Genomic DNA, 17528 nt, shown 5'->3' on the forward strand with positions numbered 1-17528 from the left:
TGAGGATTGAATTTTCTGTTCGCTACATAATACCTTTAGAAACTTAGCTACTTATAACAGGCTTGCTTAGGAACCACTGAATTATGATCATGATCCCTGAGGGTGTGGAGAACTCATCCCAAAGTCCAAAACAGCACAAGAATAGGCCAGACCTTTTGTTGTGAAAGCTTGAATTCTCAGCACACATTGAGATAAACCCCAGTGATACATTATGGTCACATTTTGCTCTGGGCAATATGAACATTGATGCCTTTAAAACCAGAAATCATCCTTTAGATTCAACTTCATAATACATGATGGCCTCCTTACAACACAGCTGCACTGCACTAATTTGAAGTTCTGCCGCCATGCCTTCTACATGAACTGTTACAAATTGAATCTGGTGCAGCATTCACACCTGTTAACATTTTCTTTCATTAGAAAATGATCAGACGGATCAGACAGCATAGTGTCGCTATCACTGTGGGCATGATCAAAGAAAGTCTAGTGTGAGGGTCTGGTCAGGAGCAGGCAACCCCTCCACCACTCCCACAGATTCACAGAGTTCACAGATTTCAACCTGACACTGGTGGCAGCATGTGTAGCTCAATCAAATGTCTCCAATTTACTTTCTTTACTTTCTTTCTTATATTCATGAGGGAGGTCATGTACAATGTATTTTGATTATGAATTAATGAATATTAATCCTTTGCCCGATGATACAACTTTTTTCCTAATTGTATTTTACATTGAACATGATTTATGGCAGGCAACAGCCTAGCAAGTTAAATTTCTTATTTCTGGTCAGTAAAACTGATTCTAATTAGAATGTCGATTGTATCAATTCTGTTTCATCTAGTTGCATATACTGCTGTATGTCTGTGCTTCGGGTGGGTATGGGAGAGAAATTATAAATTGGGTACTGAAAAACTAATACGACAGTAAATGAAGCCCCAAAACTGATGCATGGCCAATGGGATGTTATTTTTGCTTTCCAGTTTGTCAATCAGATCATTACTCACACCATCATTTTTTTTATTTTTTTGGTGCAGCTATTTTTCACCAACAGTAGCAGATGTCCAGGCTTACTAATGATCTAATTTCAGAAAAAGTAAAATGTCTCCACCTTCCTCTTATTTGATTGTAAAACATTATAGTTATTTAGATTAGATATATTTTAGAATTGTTCCTTTCTGCTTGGATATGTCTTACCTGGTTTTTATGTCTTAATGGGATTGTAGGGTATGGCTATGCTCTACTTCAGGATGCTGTATGCAGTGTGAAAAATAACTGTAATTGTATTTGGTTCCAGTTCAAATAGTTTAAAAGGAAAGAAAGGAAAGAGAAAAGGCATTGGATGCAAAGTAAAGTGCAGAGGATGCACACTACAATAGTATCTGTACAATTTGATATTTAAATATGACATTGAAAATGTCCTGTGTTTTCAAATTTAGTATTTTGGAAGGATGTTGAATTTATCCTTCTGCCTGAGGAGCACCATGGTCCTCTTCATTTTTGATCAGGTACTGTGCAAGCACTGTATCTTTTTTTTTTTTTTTTTTTTTTAATCATTATTATTATTGTTATTATTATGTCACACTGTCACATTCTTCACACCAGCCTTTGCAGAACATTTAGATGAGTATATTTAATATTCAAAGGCATTATCTACATGAAGGACAACAGCAAATTCAGCATTATGCCCTGTTGTATTAGTAATATTTGTCTAATGGGAACCTTTAATAGAATGAAGTTTGTCAAATTAATTAAAAACAAATAGAACCTAGCCATCTCCCATCAATAGAAATAGTCTGAAATGCTTGTTTCCTTTTGATCAACACAAAAATCTCCCATATATAAACTTCCCATGGCTTCTTTTTAGAGTGGGCTTGGAGCTCCTGCAGGATTTATCAAAGTAAATTACCTCAGTACTTGAGTGTATCATATAAGTGAGCTGTTACTCCACAGAGGCCATGGTCACCCCTCTCCACCTGCTGTCAACATCACTCTGAAAACATATGGTGAAAAATTACTGCTAGCTAATTCCTCATAACATAAAGCTGAAAAAATTGCCAAACAAAACAAAATATATTTATATCAACATTGCATTCCTTTTGCTTTCTGGATGAAGCATATTTTGGTGTTTACTTCATGGTGTACCCGTATGCATAGGCTATATCAAAATTTAAACCTGTGCTACCATTATAGATTTAATTTGAAGTTCTGCCGCCATGCCTTCTACATGAACTGTTACAAATTGAATCTGGTGCAGCATTCACACCTGTTAACATTTTCTTTCATTAGAAAATGATCAGACGGATCAGACAGCATAGTGTCGCTATCACTGTGGGCATGATCAAAGAAAGTCTAGTGTGAGGGTCTGGTCAGGAGCAGGCAACCCCTCCACCACTCCCACCGTCTGAAACCTGTAAGTTCACAGATTTCAACCTGACACTGGTGGCAGCATGTGTAGCTGTCTACTCCTGAAAACCCCATTTCCTTTTCTTAAGACATCATGGTTGTGTTCCTAATGTTTGTTATGGTCCAGCCCAGTCACTTTTGACCACTTTGCCCCAACATTATGTCCCAACCCAGCATCCTGCTTCAACTGGAAATGTCAAATTACAAAAGCAAGACACCATTGAAATGCCACTTCCTTGTGATATTGAATGTCTGTCTGACCAGTGGCTTGTTCTGGTGGTCAGTTGTTTGGATAAGGTTGTTCATTCATGGCTTCCGTAAAACAGGGTTTTAAGGATGGTTTAATTTTGTTAGGCTTCAGATGAATAATGCAAGTGTCATTATTATGCAAAGTGTTGTGGGTCTATTGTGGTGCCGTCATGACAGCTAGCCTGCAGCATAATGCAAAGGGAATGAAAAAGAGTTTAGTGTGGGTTGTCGCTGGAGAGGAAGAGGTGTGTGGGTTGCTCGTTAAGGTCTTGTTAGTGGGCTGAGTGTGTGACACATTGCTGGTAGGCTATACTACTGTTATCCATCCAGGTGCCTGCAGATTATGCAGAATGCAGGTTATGAGGCTGGTCGCATTATTTTCACAAATTATCTCTATCAATGTAACATAATTATCTGTCTGACAAACAGTGTTTCCCTTACAAAGACAGTGACAACTGGTCAAGTCAGCGTGGGTTACTGTCTATGACAAACAATGAGCAATCATTTGCGCTGAGATTGGAGCCTGTGTTGTTGTTCACATGCACTCTGATTCTCTAGTTCAAAAGCCTCTTTTTGGTTCATACAAGAGATTCTCACATTGGAAAGAAACAAATATAGTCTGTCACTCACAGACAGACAACACCTATCAAAAGGTGTGAATCACCTATACAAGTGCAGCCATTTTATAATAATTATAGTCATTGTGCTGTAGCTGACCTTTTCTTGGTCATCCTCTGGTAGAACATCTACCACAACTATTGTCTATGCCAGGCAAATGGAGCACAAGTCTACTGAGGTTGCTCAGAGAAGAGGGATATGACTGGAAGAATGATTAACAGATTAAAATAGAGGCAGAGACATTTATGAGTGGGATGGGAGGGTTTATTTGCACTGGAGAAGAGAACATCCCTCAAATGGGTGTAGGATAGAGACACAATTCTGCTGCTCTGCTACCCTTGGCAACAAAACAAAGTATTGAGGTGGCTGTCAGTATCTTTATAGATGGAACTTTCCTTGGTGTATGTTAGGGCAACAGCCATAATGTTAATTATCTGCTGGGACACTTAAAAAAAGAAAAAAAATCTCTTCAGTGGAATTTGGCACAAGGATTTTTGGAGAAATTAAATCAGCCAAGTTCTGCTGCTTATTTATGAAATGGATTCAGATCCCAAGATGCCAAATCAGTGGGGGATTCAAGAAATAAAACACCACTTACAGCAGTAAGTACAAAAAGAATGTCAGCTCTTTGATAAACAAGCACAGCATTTTCCAAAAAAGAGAAGATTTTTGAGAACACGTGTCATGTCAATGGTTTTGCAGATACATCTTTCATATAAGCTGTGTTTAGACCATTGATTACAATAACCATGCTATCACACATACAGTCCTCCTTCAGGACAATCATTTGCAAATGCCGCACTATAGTGGTGCGTTGTATCATTTCCCCCAGTTTTTGCCAAATCAGGTCAGTGGTGGCTGAGATGCTGTGCATGACACATGGACAAAGGAATGAATGAATAAATGAAAAACATACTGTCCCCTTAGGCTAATCAGAGTAATTAGAAAAAGCACAATGCAGTGATGAGATGCATCATATCCCCAAAATTTGATTAGCCATGTCTTAAATATTGCATTTGACAGATACATAGATGGACAAATGAATGAACAAACAAACAAGTATGGAGACCAATCCATAGTCCTAAGCTAAGTGTGCAGTGGAGAAACAAAATGATTTGTTAGAGCTGAGAGTGAAGCAAAGGTGATCATTTTACCTCGAGGTAACATTCACGATCATGAGCCTAGGTTCAGTTCCGACCCAGGCCCTTTGCTGCATCTCATCCCCTCTCTCTCCCTTTTCTTTCCTGTCTCTCTCGATGGTCATAATGGATTTATCCACACAAAACATACCACAACTGAGCGGTTGACATTATCAGAAAAAGTTGTTTCCCTTCTTGGATTTACGATATTGACATGCTGACTGCTGTAAACATCAGATATTATTTAGCTGCTCTGTGAATTCATAATGAAATTACAAATCCTGGCAAAATTTCTTGCATGCAATTCATGTTCAGAAAAATCAGCACTAACTGAAGTTCAAATAAACGTTTAAAAATATGCTCTCACAAGCAAAGACACTTGATCCACATTGACAAGATGACTGACATTAAGGGGTGGTGGGGAAAAAAATCCATCCATAAAGATAGAGAGCACATGAAAGATGGAGCTATGTCTACAAATGTGGATACTCAGCCACTCATTTGCAAAAATCTATGAACACTGGTATACTTGAGTATAATTTCAGTACTGAGGAAATACAAATAAAACATCCTCTCAAAGATAAAAAGAGATTTGGAAAACTTAAATGCCTCTACTGATTGAAATAAGTAGAAGCCCTAAAAGGAAGCTAATTTTTTAACTATGTGCCAGAACTGATGACAGTGATAGGGTGCACTGCACATGCATGAGAAAGTGAATGACTGGCGATATTAGATGCACAAGGTCCATTTTCCTTAACTGTGTGAGCTATTTTGGAGAAAATTACATCTGTAATGAAGACTATGTAACAATCAGCCCACATGCTAATGTGGCCTGTTGTATTTTCTCTCCTACATTTTTACTTGGTTTTAATTGTCCTGTTATCCACTCATGTGTTTAGCATGAGTTTAGCATGTAACAGTTTTGTTACATGCAGGAATTGTATGCACTGAAGTTGACACTTACACAGAGGTGATTTGCATAAATTACAAGAAGTACAAATAGTACATATGGTATTGCTTACCATGTTAGCAGGGACCTCATATTGCACCATATTCTTCCTCTATGCATGGGTTCAGACTTACATCGTTATAGTCTAAGTTGCTTTTAAAATTACAGTGGCTGCAGACACCAGATGTGTGGCCTCCCCAGGGCTGCATAATCCAGTGCCCTACATGCATGCGTAATATACTTAAAGCGACATGGAAGTTTGGTAACACGTTTGCCTGTGTATGTTCTTGAGCTCAATATAAGTCTATTTTCTGAGTGACTCTCAGAAGGAGCTCGGCTGTAGAACACAGATCTTGTGTTTCTAACCCTCCTGTGCATGTCTATGGTGTTCACAAAATGGCTAGCAAATGCATTGCTATAACTGAAATATGAACAAGTAACACTAAAACATACATTTATATTCATGCATATTCATATTTTTGACTCCCTTTTACCGGACTATCCGCCTGGGGAAACTAAAAATATTGAATGTCCCTCACTGAGTTGGTCCGTCTCTGCACCCACTGTTGAAACATGCATGTGCGACTATCCACGCAGAACTTGAGGTAGCTGTTTTTGGCTGGCAAACTGGACACACAACAGTTGAGCTGTAATTTCATCTAGCTGATTCCTTTGATGTTTTTGCTTGTATATATGGAAGTGTGGGGATATATTCAGGTATGGATGACAGAGACTTATTCATCAGCAGTGATATTTAGTGCAACTGCATTACGGTTCACTATTTTGAGCTATGGTTATTTGTACTTATGGTAGCTAGTTCGCTAATCAGTGGGCACTGAAGGCAGAGCCAAGACAAACATACATTTTTTTTTCTTATATTTAGAACATTTAGAGAACAGTGAAGGTAAAACAAAGTGTTGCACCAATACTCCTCAGATACCTCTGTGGTGAGATCTCTAACCAAGGCCATTGGAGAAATGAAGGGACCTTAATATATAGGTTCTCAGTAGATTTTATACCCTTTGCCCTCCAGATTGCAAACCCCCTGTCTAATTTTGCAGGTTTAAAAGAATGATTGTGGCAAATCCACGAGTAAATAGACATGACTGGGATCCAGGTTTCCCCCAAGTTTTTTTTTTTTTTTTTAGATCTTGTTTCAGAGAGTAGCAAGGCAAGGGGAGGAGTTTTTAATGGATGCAGTTTCCAGTTGCAACCAAATGGGGGTAGACTTGAGCAACTCATCATCTGGAGCCCCATACTTCCAAAAGGTGACAGCCCTGGAGCTTGCAGACCAGTAAGTCATGGAAAGAGAAGGAAAAGGCCACCTCCTTCTGTTGGTTTTAGTAATTTTAAATGAGAGTTTTACATGAGAGCGAAGGAAGGAATTCCTGGTCAAAATTCCCAGTCAGAGGCATGAACTTGCTCTTCCCCAATTACCCGTGTAAGAATTTTCCAAATGTGTCAATGTAGTATAGAAGAAAAGGAACGGGAACAGTGGGTTCTGCCAGACAAATGAGTAAATCAGCAGTGTATAGGTAATCCTGCATTCAATGGTAGCAGTTTTAATACTTTTATTATTGGGGTTCTGTCTGAGTCCCACTGGCAGGGGCTCTAATCCAAGATCAAAGAGTAATGGGGACAGTGAGTCCCCTTGGTGGCTCCTCATTGTAAGGTGAAGGGACAAGACTTAATGCCATTTGTGAAACAAACATACACTGTTTAAAAACAGTGCTGTTACAGTTCACATTGAAAAGCTCCAGTAGAACTCAAATCTGGCGACTGGTAGAAGATGGGATGGCTGCATTCCCAGGACCTGACTGCTGATGGGCTCTGCTTTCCTGCAGAGAGGTGGCCAAAGTGCAGAAAAGCTATTTAGTGAATAAAGACATCAGAGTGATAGGGGAAGCCGGATCATCCCTGCCCCATGCTCAGTGTGTGGAAATTTCATGCTGGTGGACATACACAGGAACACACATGCTAGGAAGATGAACATAGCAGAGTAGCAAGTGTTCAGTTTCAGTGATTCAGGCTGCAGTGGCAATCTGGCTTCAGCTAGGCTTGCGTAGTTGTGTTTCTTTTTCCATAGAGATATCATAACTTCTTCGCCACATCGGCTGCTCAAAAATCAAGTCATTCTCAGTACAAAATCATGGCAAGCTATGATTAATCAGCGAACAGCTTTCCATTTCTGGCCCAGTCTAAAATGGACATGAAGCTGACAGCATGACGATATGGACCAGCTAATAGGCTACCCCATTTTGAAGAGCAGTGAGCTGTCTTTGTCAGAAATAATCAGAGTGTTAGAATGAGAAAATGTGTGAGGGAGAAAAGGTGAGCAAAAGAAGATAACACAGACACACACACACACACACACACACACACACAAACAAGCAAGCACACATTTAGAAACATAGAAACTTCATCTCTTCATTGTATACGTCAGCTCTCTGACAGGAGATGATGGATCCTAATGAGGACTTATTTGCAGTGACAGCAAGGTCTTTGATGGCTGGAGTCTGTATGTGTGCCCATGTATATGGGTGCAATGTTTTTGACATACAGTATTGTCATTGACTGCATTTACCATCAGTAATCTGGAGGGTACAAAGAGAATGATATAAGCTTCCTCTGAGAATGAAGAGACAATATGAGCTATCATGGACTGACATGTAATGAGTGAGTAATGCCCCCCTACGCTCTTTTCTGACACAGAAATCTAATTTATTTATTCTCTATTCAGGGTATCAGTGCCTGGAAACTAAAATGAGAAAAAGTATCTACTGTACCTCTTCAGGGCCCTAGTCTGTTTGCCTAGCAATCACACTTGTTGGCTTGCTGCTAGGTAATTAACTTATAAAGACAGAGATGAAAAGCGAGAAAAGAAATGGGTAGAGAGAGCAAAAAGCAAGAAAACAGAGAGATGGGGAGAGATGAAGAGAGAATGGTTTGATCTTCTTAGAGAAGCTGTCTTCCATTTTCCAGTGTCTCACTGTTATATTGATGGTGTACCAGTGTGAGGGATGTCAGGGTGAGATAAACCAGGCAGGCTCTGCTCAATCTGTAAACTGACCATGGTTTGGTAGCTCCTCTCCAGGACAATCGATTCTCTGCTCTGTGTCATATTACTTCATACAAAGTGTTAAGAAAAAGCTCAGTGCCATCAGAGTTACACACAGCGCACATAAGCATGCAACAATTATCTGATGCTACATTAATCATTAACGATTTGGCCAAATAACAACTATAATACCATTACTGTATTTTGACAAGTTAGCATCAATGGCTTTTCCATTCATCATTGTACTGATAGCCAATGAACTGATCCTGAAAATGGCTGTCTTTACAGTTCACTGGAGGAAATAATAATAAAATAAACCACTGTGACACCCTGTGGCAATTCAAGCAGAGAACCTAAAATAAAGTCAGAGAGAAAATACATTAATCTCTCTCTCTCTCTCTCTCTCTCTCTCTCTCTCTCTCTCCCTCTAGCACATGCAATGTGTTTGTATGAATAGATTCACTAGATTCAATAAACTTTACACCTTTGTATTATATCCATTTATACAAGACACATCATGTATGTAGCATTAAAGAAGATACATAGAAAGCTCTTCCACTTTTTGAGTTTGTGGTCACAGATTGTCTCTCGTGCACTCTTTCAATTTGTAAGGTGGGGCTTGGTGTTTTAACCACCCGGGGGGCAGCACTGTGACCTCCCAGCACCATTATTATCCATCAGTGCTGTTGTCTAGGAATTCAAAAACTCATTGGCACTGCTGTGTGAAATTAGAGAAAGAGACAATAATAATGGTGAATGGCAAAATCTTCCACAGGTTGCTTAGCCAAAACATGACTGGCTTGGACATAATGGATGGGTTGTTGAAAACTCATATTCAGTATCCCCAGACAAATATACATTCAAATGACACATGTGGTAGGCTAACATAATATGCCATTGCATGTTTTTCCCATTTGAAAATGTATATGCACTAATAGCACCAACAGATGGACTAATATCTAGATTGACTGTACAGCATGGCTGACAGAATGCTTTAGTTTTCAGTGGTGTATGGGCAACAAATTAGAAAAATCTATGAATAGAGCCATGACATTTTTTCTTGACCTGTGGTGCACCCTGCTGGTCATACAAAACATAGCACAATTAAAGAATAGTACAAACAAACAAACAAACAAACAAACAAACAAACAAACAAACAAACAAGGCAATGGATCCTCAGATAATAACATTCAGTAGATACAAGAGGTGATATTACAGCAAACAGTCTCCAACAGAAATGAGAGAACAGATGCTAACCTACAGTTCATAAGATGAATGTGCATATTTTCCTGTCATCTTCACTTAGGTCAGCGTCTGGAACATTTCATTCACAGGTTCATTCATAACCAAAGAAATTCTGAAGATGGATTTTCTTTTCAATGCTACTGCAAACATGCTAGAAGCCCCTCACAAGAGGACTAAACTGTTAGAAGCCAAATATCAAGGGAAGCACTAAACATGCCCATAAAGAAAAATATATCTACAGAGAGAGCGAGAGAGAGAGAGAGAGAGAGAGAGAGAGAGAGAGAGAGAGAGAGAGAGAGAGAGAGAGAGAGAGAGAGAGAGAGAGAGAGCGAGAGAGAGATGAAATCCCACATTGCTCACAAGTTTAATTCAGTTTCAGCAGTTATGGGTCAGACTTTCTGTCAACAGTGTGGGAGAAGATTGCTCATTTGGACTATGTTTTGCATTGGTTATCATTATAAAGTGGCTCCTCTGTCATCAACATCAATCAATGTTTGTTTGCTACAGTCAAATGTGCTGGTATCATTTCTGTGGCTCAACTTAGACTGACGGCTTTCAGCCAAAAGCATATTTTTGTTCCCTACGTTCAACTTGTTTTTTTAAACTAATTGATGCAAGAATCATTTGCAAATCTAGTTGGCTTGGAGTTGCTGTATAGAGCAAACAATAAAGCCTCAGTAACGGAAACAAAGAAACACAAACAATTCTAAATTTGAGCGTCAGTCTCAAGTGGATACAAGTGCTGACAATGGGTAAGGCTCTGGCCACAAAATGAGAGGACAGTTTAAACCCATAAGCCACATCCAGCAAGGTTATTTACATGGATGACAGGACAGCTGTTGCTGCTTTGCTGCAAAAGGATCTAGAAGAATGAAGACAACAAAGGGGAGTAGTCTTCACTTCCTAGCTACTCTGATCAGGGTCAGCTCTGTCGTTCTGTGGATGATATCTTTCTTTCTCCCTCTGTTTCTTTCTTTCTTCATTTTCCTCATCCCCTCATAGGCTAACACCCTCCCGTCCGCTTACCAGTGCATGAGGATCTACTTGTGCTGCTGTATATGATACTGTGTTGTCATGGCGTCAAATGCCAGCCACATGTTAGAGGCTGCCTTGGAGCAAATGGATGACATTATTGCTGGTAAGAGTTTCTATTTCATTAGCGGACCCTCAGTGGACTAACCAGTTTGTAATTAGGTGGCCTTAAAGCACATCCACCCACATTTGGCTCAGATGCATTCACATATGTACGCACAGTCAGAAAAAAAAATGTTCTGATGATTTACAAGATAATTAACTTGCTAATGAGAGCTAAAATAGGATTAGGTCTCAAATTTTTGTTTGGATGGGGACTGAGTTTATTTGAATCTTGGAGGCTCAACAGAAACAAACTGAGCAGGTTTTGATTAGATGAATGCTTTGAACTATGTTATTTCTTCTGTTTCTTCTCTCTCTCTCTCCCTGTCTCTGTCTCTCCATTTCTTTGTCTTTGTACTTCATTTACTGCTTTCCCTTTGCTTATAATATCCTTCTTTTCCATTTAACTTCACAAGATACTTTCCAGGGCCATCCCTTTCTGTATTTTGTAGCAGAGGTGATACATTTTAGACTATGCTGTTTGTCACAACCTCAGCAGTCATGTTGGTGTTTTTGTACAGGGTCAGAAAACAAGGTTCTATTAATAGACTTCACAGTACAAGCCAAATAACATCACAAAATGACTCCAACATGATGGGAAATTTGAAGTCTTACATATCCACAGATTATCACATCGTGACCTTGGTGTATTGCATTATTTTTGATTTAACTTTAAGAGCAGCGATGCAAAGTTGTGTTATATTTAGCATGATGCTCACTGCAAGCTACACATTTAAACTGTTGTTTGTGGAATTTTAGAAGCCACAAAACAAAATGCTGGGTCATTGACACACACTAAGTCTTGTTAGAGCAGAATAGGTCATTTTCAGGAACTCTTCCTATTGTGGCAGAAACCTGTTACCTTTAGCAAGTACAGAGACCCAACAGAGTTATATTCACACACTCATATTCAAGCCTTTATATTGGTGTTAAAACTATTCTGTTTCCTATACCAGAATTTTTTTGTTGTATGATAACTGATGACAGACTACTTGAAACTCCTACTCAAATAGGGGTAATATTACTTTGTTGATGTTTTACTTAGGGTGCAGGTAGACATACTGATGTAAATTCAACTTAAGTAAAAGTAAAATGTAGATCATTAAATTTTACAGAGTAAAAGTTACACATTTAGAAATAATAATCTTTTTAAATGTGTACTTTCAGTTGCAATTCTAAAATGACATGAGTACAACGTTCAGAGTCAATTACATTAATTGGAAAATTAATGTAATGAGTCTGCAAATACAAACTAAGTCCACTCTACAGTTGAGGACCCTTTAGACTCAACTGACAAAAAATGTGGAGATAGCATGTAAGAAACAGCTGTAGGAAACAGCTGTAGTGATCACTGATTTCTGAGTGTGTGAGCAGAAGCAACAAATAACAAACTGAAGATCCAGGCTGAGCTGAACCTATCTTATCAATTTGCTATTGCTATCAAATTTGTCAAAGGCAGACAATACATTTTCAAAGAGGAGAGCACACCACTTTGTTTATTAATGTTAAGCATGAGGCTGAGGAGGTATAAAGCCCCTCAGGCTCATGTCAAGACTAATAACCCATAGAATTAATGGAACACTTTTAAATGCCCGTCTTGTCCGGCTGTCTAGTCTGCCTTTAACAATAATGCAGTTCATATTAGCTGACACCATAACTATAATTATATTGGCTGGCTTTATTCTTAACCTTTTACCTGATTGTGTGTTAGCGACTGGAGTCTTTTTGCTGTGGTTTTGGTCAAGTGACTGGATCAAACAGCTGGCCACTTAAAACCTAGCAACGTCAGCATTCAGAGCCATGGTGACATCTTGTGGCCAAAATCAAATAGCTTGTATCTTTGTTAAAATCACCAGTGTATGCAGAATATTTTCCATTACAAATAATTTTTGCAAGTATGTTTTGTCACAACAGAAGTGCCAGTTGGCCCATTAGCAGCTGCAGGTTGCCCTATACAATGCTCACTTCTACTCAATGACATTTCCATTTCATTTCATTTCATGTATTAAACAGGAAAAAGTCTAGGAACAACATCATTAAAATGTGTTACAATCAAACTAGCCTGACTCAGTTAAAAACTGTTTTGCAGCAGGTTCATGTTATGTATTCAGTTAACTGCATATTTTGCACTCTATTAGCGATTCAGCCAATGACAACTTAACAAGAATCACCCATTAGATTACATGCTTAATCAGCTTTTTTTGGAAGTTGAATCTAAGTGGTCCTAACTTCAGTCAACCCTCAGCAATTTTGCTCATAGTACACCTTCACCTTTAAAAAGTATACACAAAAAGTACACAAAAAAGCAACACAGTTATAGCAAAGTAATTAAATGTAACTGGTTAGTTACTTCCACTGTTTGACAACCTTCTGCTTGCCAGCTGTACAGTAGTCTACATTTGATTTCCTCAAGTGTCTTCTTTCCCTCAGGCTCCAAAATGGCAGGAATTGAAGGGTTCTGTAATGCTCTTATGGGGTTTAGTGGCCAGGGTCACTGCTCCCCAGAGTTTAGCCCAAACCTGACCCTTCCCCCAGCCCTCGACCCTGCCCTCAAGGTTCTTCAGCTGACCGAGGCACTCAGGGCAGAGCTGGACTGCCAGGGGACAGTGGAAGATCAGGAGTGTCTTAGGAAACAGATCTCCACTGACACAGCACAAGCCATACTGAGGTGGCTGGAGAAAGGTGAGGTGAGTACCTTCAAACACCAAAAATCAGGCAAAAAAAAAAAATTATACATATATATTTAAGGCCTTCTTACCTCACTGTCACAAGGATGAAGAACCCGGCAAGCACCCAGTATAGTCTATTCATGTTGCTATGGAAAAAATGAGCAGTTTACACACAAAGAACAGGGTGCACAACATAAAACAGATTTTTGGACAAAAGATATTATCAATATGATTAGACAATAAATGGCAAGTTGATCAGGTACGGTGGTACTGAGATACTGTCCTGAGGTGCATGGTGCTTAAGGATCCATTCTTTTTTATTTTTTTATTTTTTTATTTTCTTTTATTATTTTTTTTGTCTTATGGTGGTCTTTGTTCTCGGACATCTCTGTCTGGAGGGCTTTTTCCCTTCTACTGGGGAGTAGTGAGCAGGAGGCTGGATCTATTGCAAGCTCAACTGGTAATGAGATCCAGAGTTCCTGTTCAGACTAGAAGCAGTTGTACCCCTCTTCATTTTCCTTTTCCTTTTTATTTCCTTAATCCTTATGTATATCCCTTTGTGTAACCCCTCTCTCACCTCCCCTGCAACAATTGCTCGTTTGTCTGATCCACGTGTTCCTCCTCCAGTGTTTTGCCCTGCTCTCCTCTCTTTATTTTGATATCTTGAACTTCAACTTTACACTCTCCTTTCAGCTCATAGCCCTCCACTGCTTCCTCCTCCCCCTCCGCTGGCTTTTTTTACTGGCTTGATCTTGCTCTACACATCTGACAAGCATGTGCTGCAGAAAGTTTCCTCTCTCCTGTGCCCCTTTAGAAAGCCCCGCAAAATTAGCTGCAGTGAGGGGTACTTGAGACCAAGTAGAAGGAGTACAAGACACACAGAGAGAAGGAGAGGACAAAGAGGGAGGACAGACAAAAAAACGGTAGATGGAATATGGGAGAAATACAGAATTGTGATAGATAGTGGGGCAGTTTGAGTGTGTATGAGAGAGAGACACGGAGAGAGAGAGTGAGAGAGAGCAAGAGGTAGAAAATAAGAGTGAGAAGAAAGGGAGGGAGGGCAGCCAGCTGGCATAGTTTGAGTTATATGGCTCAGCTCTGGAGTCTTAGCCTGCCCAGACTCTAAACCACACGGACCAAGGTCCTCTCTGCACTCTGTGCTGCTGGAAGATGGAGGGTAAAAGGAGAAGAGCTGGATTCAGGGAGATTAAGAGCACAGGAATCCTCTTCCTTTAGAAGCACCATTAAGTTCCAGTGTTTTGTCTTACTGTGAAACTCAATTAGTTTTTGGTGCCTCATAGCGCAGGTTGAATAAGTAATGTTGTAGTACCTAATAGAAAAAGTCAGACCTGCTGTACAATGGGGCTGCAGAATGGAGTATGATATTGATTTCTATAAACATTTTGCCTGGCTCAGAAAGGTAAGATATTCTCTCCTTGCAAGTCTCCCCTTGGCATCTGCATACTTTCTTTTTTTCCTTCTTTTTTTTTTAATCCTGTGTTGTTTTTGTCACTTAGTCATAGTCGACATGGAGGATAATAAGGAAGGGATGGCTGTTTTGTTTTGTGAGTTGACGAGCTGTGCTGTCAAATAGGGCTCTCTCATATCACATATACCGTCAGATCTAAAGGCCAGTAGTGGACTGGAAATATGATTATAGGAATTCAACAAAAACTGTGATTAACTTTAAGCATAATTGCCAGTATCACATGTCTTTTAGCTATTATCTGATTATAGTATGTAGCACTCATTATTTTAGAGCAGTCATTAAGAATGCTGATGCAACTTCTCTATATCTAATCTCAAAAGTTAAATTTTATGGTTTGACTGAGGCTACATCAAAAAGATCCTGGTAGAGATAACTTTTCAAGAATTTTGCAGTAAGGAAAATTAAACCGTTCTGAGAGTGTAGGGAGAAAAAAAAATCAAATAATTGGAAACAGACTTAGCATAGACCTGTGTATTGGGGGTTTAAATGGTTCGTGGTTGAGGTGACCAAATTACCTGCTACAGGCGAGACACGTGGGTGAGTTGCTGAATGCATGTCAACAAGTCTGCTAGACGGGTCATAAGGTTATAGTGCCTGGGGAGAAAGATAAATTGATATGCTGGTCAGTTAAGAAAATTTTCTACCACCTGAACTGGTGGGTGGCTTTTGAACTTGAATGTGTTTAGCCACATACTATTCAGTCGTGAAGAGAAAAAATTTTTTATCCTCATTGTCTCCATAAAGTTCTCATTCTTATGGAATGAGTCAGATCCCTGGAGCAAGCCTTTACATGCATTTATTCATCAGTCAGTGTAATACCATTGTTAACACTTCAGCAATTGAAGGTAAAAAAAAAAAAAGTACATTTCCGCATCATTTTCTGTGATTTTTTTCTGTGCTTAGAGATAAGTAAATGGTTTTCTTTCAAACTGCTGAAATAACTATGAATTAATTTGCTATCGGCCAAAATAATTGTCATGTATGAAAAAGCAATTGTTTGAACAATGCTTTTTATTTTTTTAAACCTGAAATCAAATCATAGTAGGTGTATCACATAAATGACTTTATGTGTAATCATATAAAAATATTCATTCAGTCTCTATTAAAGTTCACTCAGTGTCTATTCAAATTTTATAATACAAAATGCATTAAAATATCACATGTGAATTCAGTATTTTTTTAAGTTTGATGCACAAAGTGCTCTCGGATCTCCATTAAAGGCTTAATGGTATTTTAAAATTACTGAAAACCACTTGAGCTGGCTGGCTTAGGATGGTGGACGCTGGGACACAAAGTTTCCATGATTGTGGTTGAAAGCCTGAATTTCTGCGCAATTTGATCTCATTTGGTTTCAGTTCTATTTCCATTGGGCACTGATGACTCTGAAATACAAAGACAGGCCTAAGCTCAGTTCTTACAAACGATTTTTTTTCACTAACTAGCCAGTACACAACATTTAAAAGTAAGATTAGGACCTGTAAACCTCTTACAGCTTGCTCCACACACCATGCACTGACACAATAGGTTTATTTGAGACTGACAGCTTGGTGGGACAGTTTGTGTGTGTGTGTGTGCGTGCGTGTGTGTGTGTGTGTGTGTGTGTGTATGTGTGTGTGTGTGTGTGTGTGTGTACAGTATGTGCACTTGTGTATGTCTGAGGCTGCGACCTCATTGGGGAAAACTGTTGGTCAAGGCAAATTCAATGACTGCTTTGTGTTCACAGTGCACTAACTGAACATTATCTCACCTTTACTCTCAAGGTAAACCTCCCTTCACCTGGCAGCAGTGAGTCCTACCAGGAGCGGTTATCCCGTCTGGAGGGAGACAAAGAATCACTCATTCTTCAGGTGAGATCGGTTTCTCTTCTGGATCTGATTTCTTTTCTTTTTTTTTTTTTCTACCATGCATCTAGATGAAAACAAGATAACACATATTTGTCTGTCTCTTCAGTTCACATGACCTCTAAAAGGTTGTTGCAGTGGGCAACACATTTTATCTAAAGAATGACTGCACATCCATTTATTTGACGCTGTCCATTGTATACAAGCTGTGTACTGATTCTACACAGCACCCATATCACATAGCAGTGTGAATGCTAATTATTCTGTTTTTGTTTTGTTAGACAGATGAAGCAATAGTAATCAGGTTGGTTTAGTGATGTTACAATACTAGATTGTCTGGTTGTCTTGTGTGTGTGTGTGTGTGTGTGTGTGTGTGTGTGTGTGCGCACGCGCGCGCACGTGTACTCGTAGGTACTGTACTTCCCAGGATTGCTGAGCAAGTGCTTACCTCAGACAGGTTCAGGCTAGCACGCTGCGCTACAGCACATTGGTGTGTGGGAGAGCAGGTGCTTTGTTTGCCTTCATGTGCAGGTCTCACATACACACCAACATTCCTCTGCTAAATCCCATCCAACTGACTGGTGAGGCCCGGCTGTGGTCATTCACTGTTCCATGGCCTTAATAGTTTCTCGGCAGATTTACATTTTAACCCGCACTCTGCAGACTTGCCTTGAGCCCCAGAAGTGCAGCAAATGCTTACTGAAGGACAAAGGATCATTCATTTCTTCTCAAAGGAA

This window comes from Myripristis murdjan, chromosome 3 (assembly GCF_902150065.1).
Source record: "Myripristis murdjan chromosome 3, fMyrMur1.1, whole genome shotgun sequence".
Classification (NCBI taxonomy): Eukaryota; Metazoa; Chordata; class Actinopteri; order Holocentriformes; family Holocentridae; genus Myripristis; species Myripristis murdjan.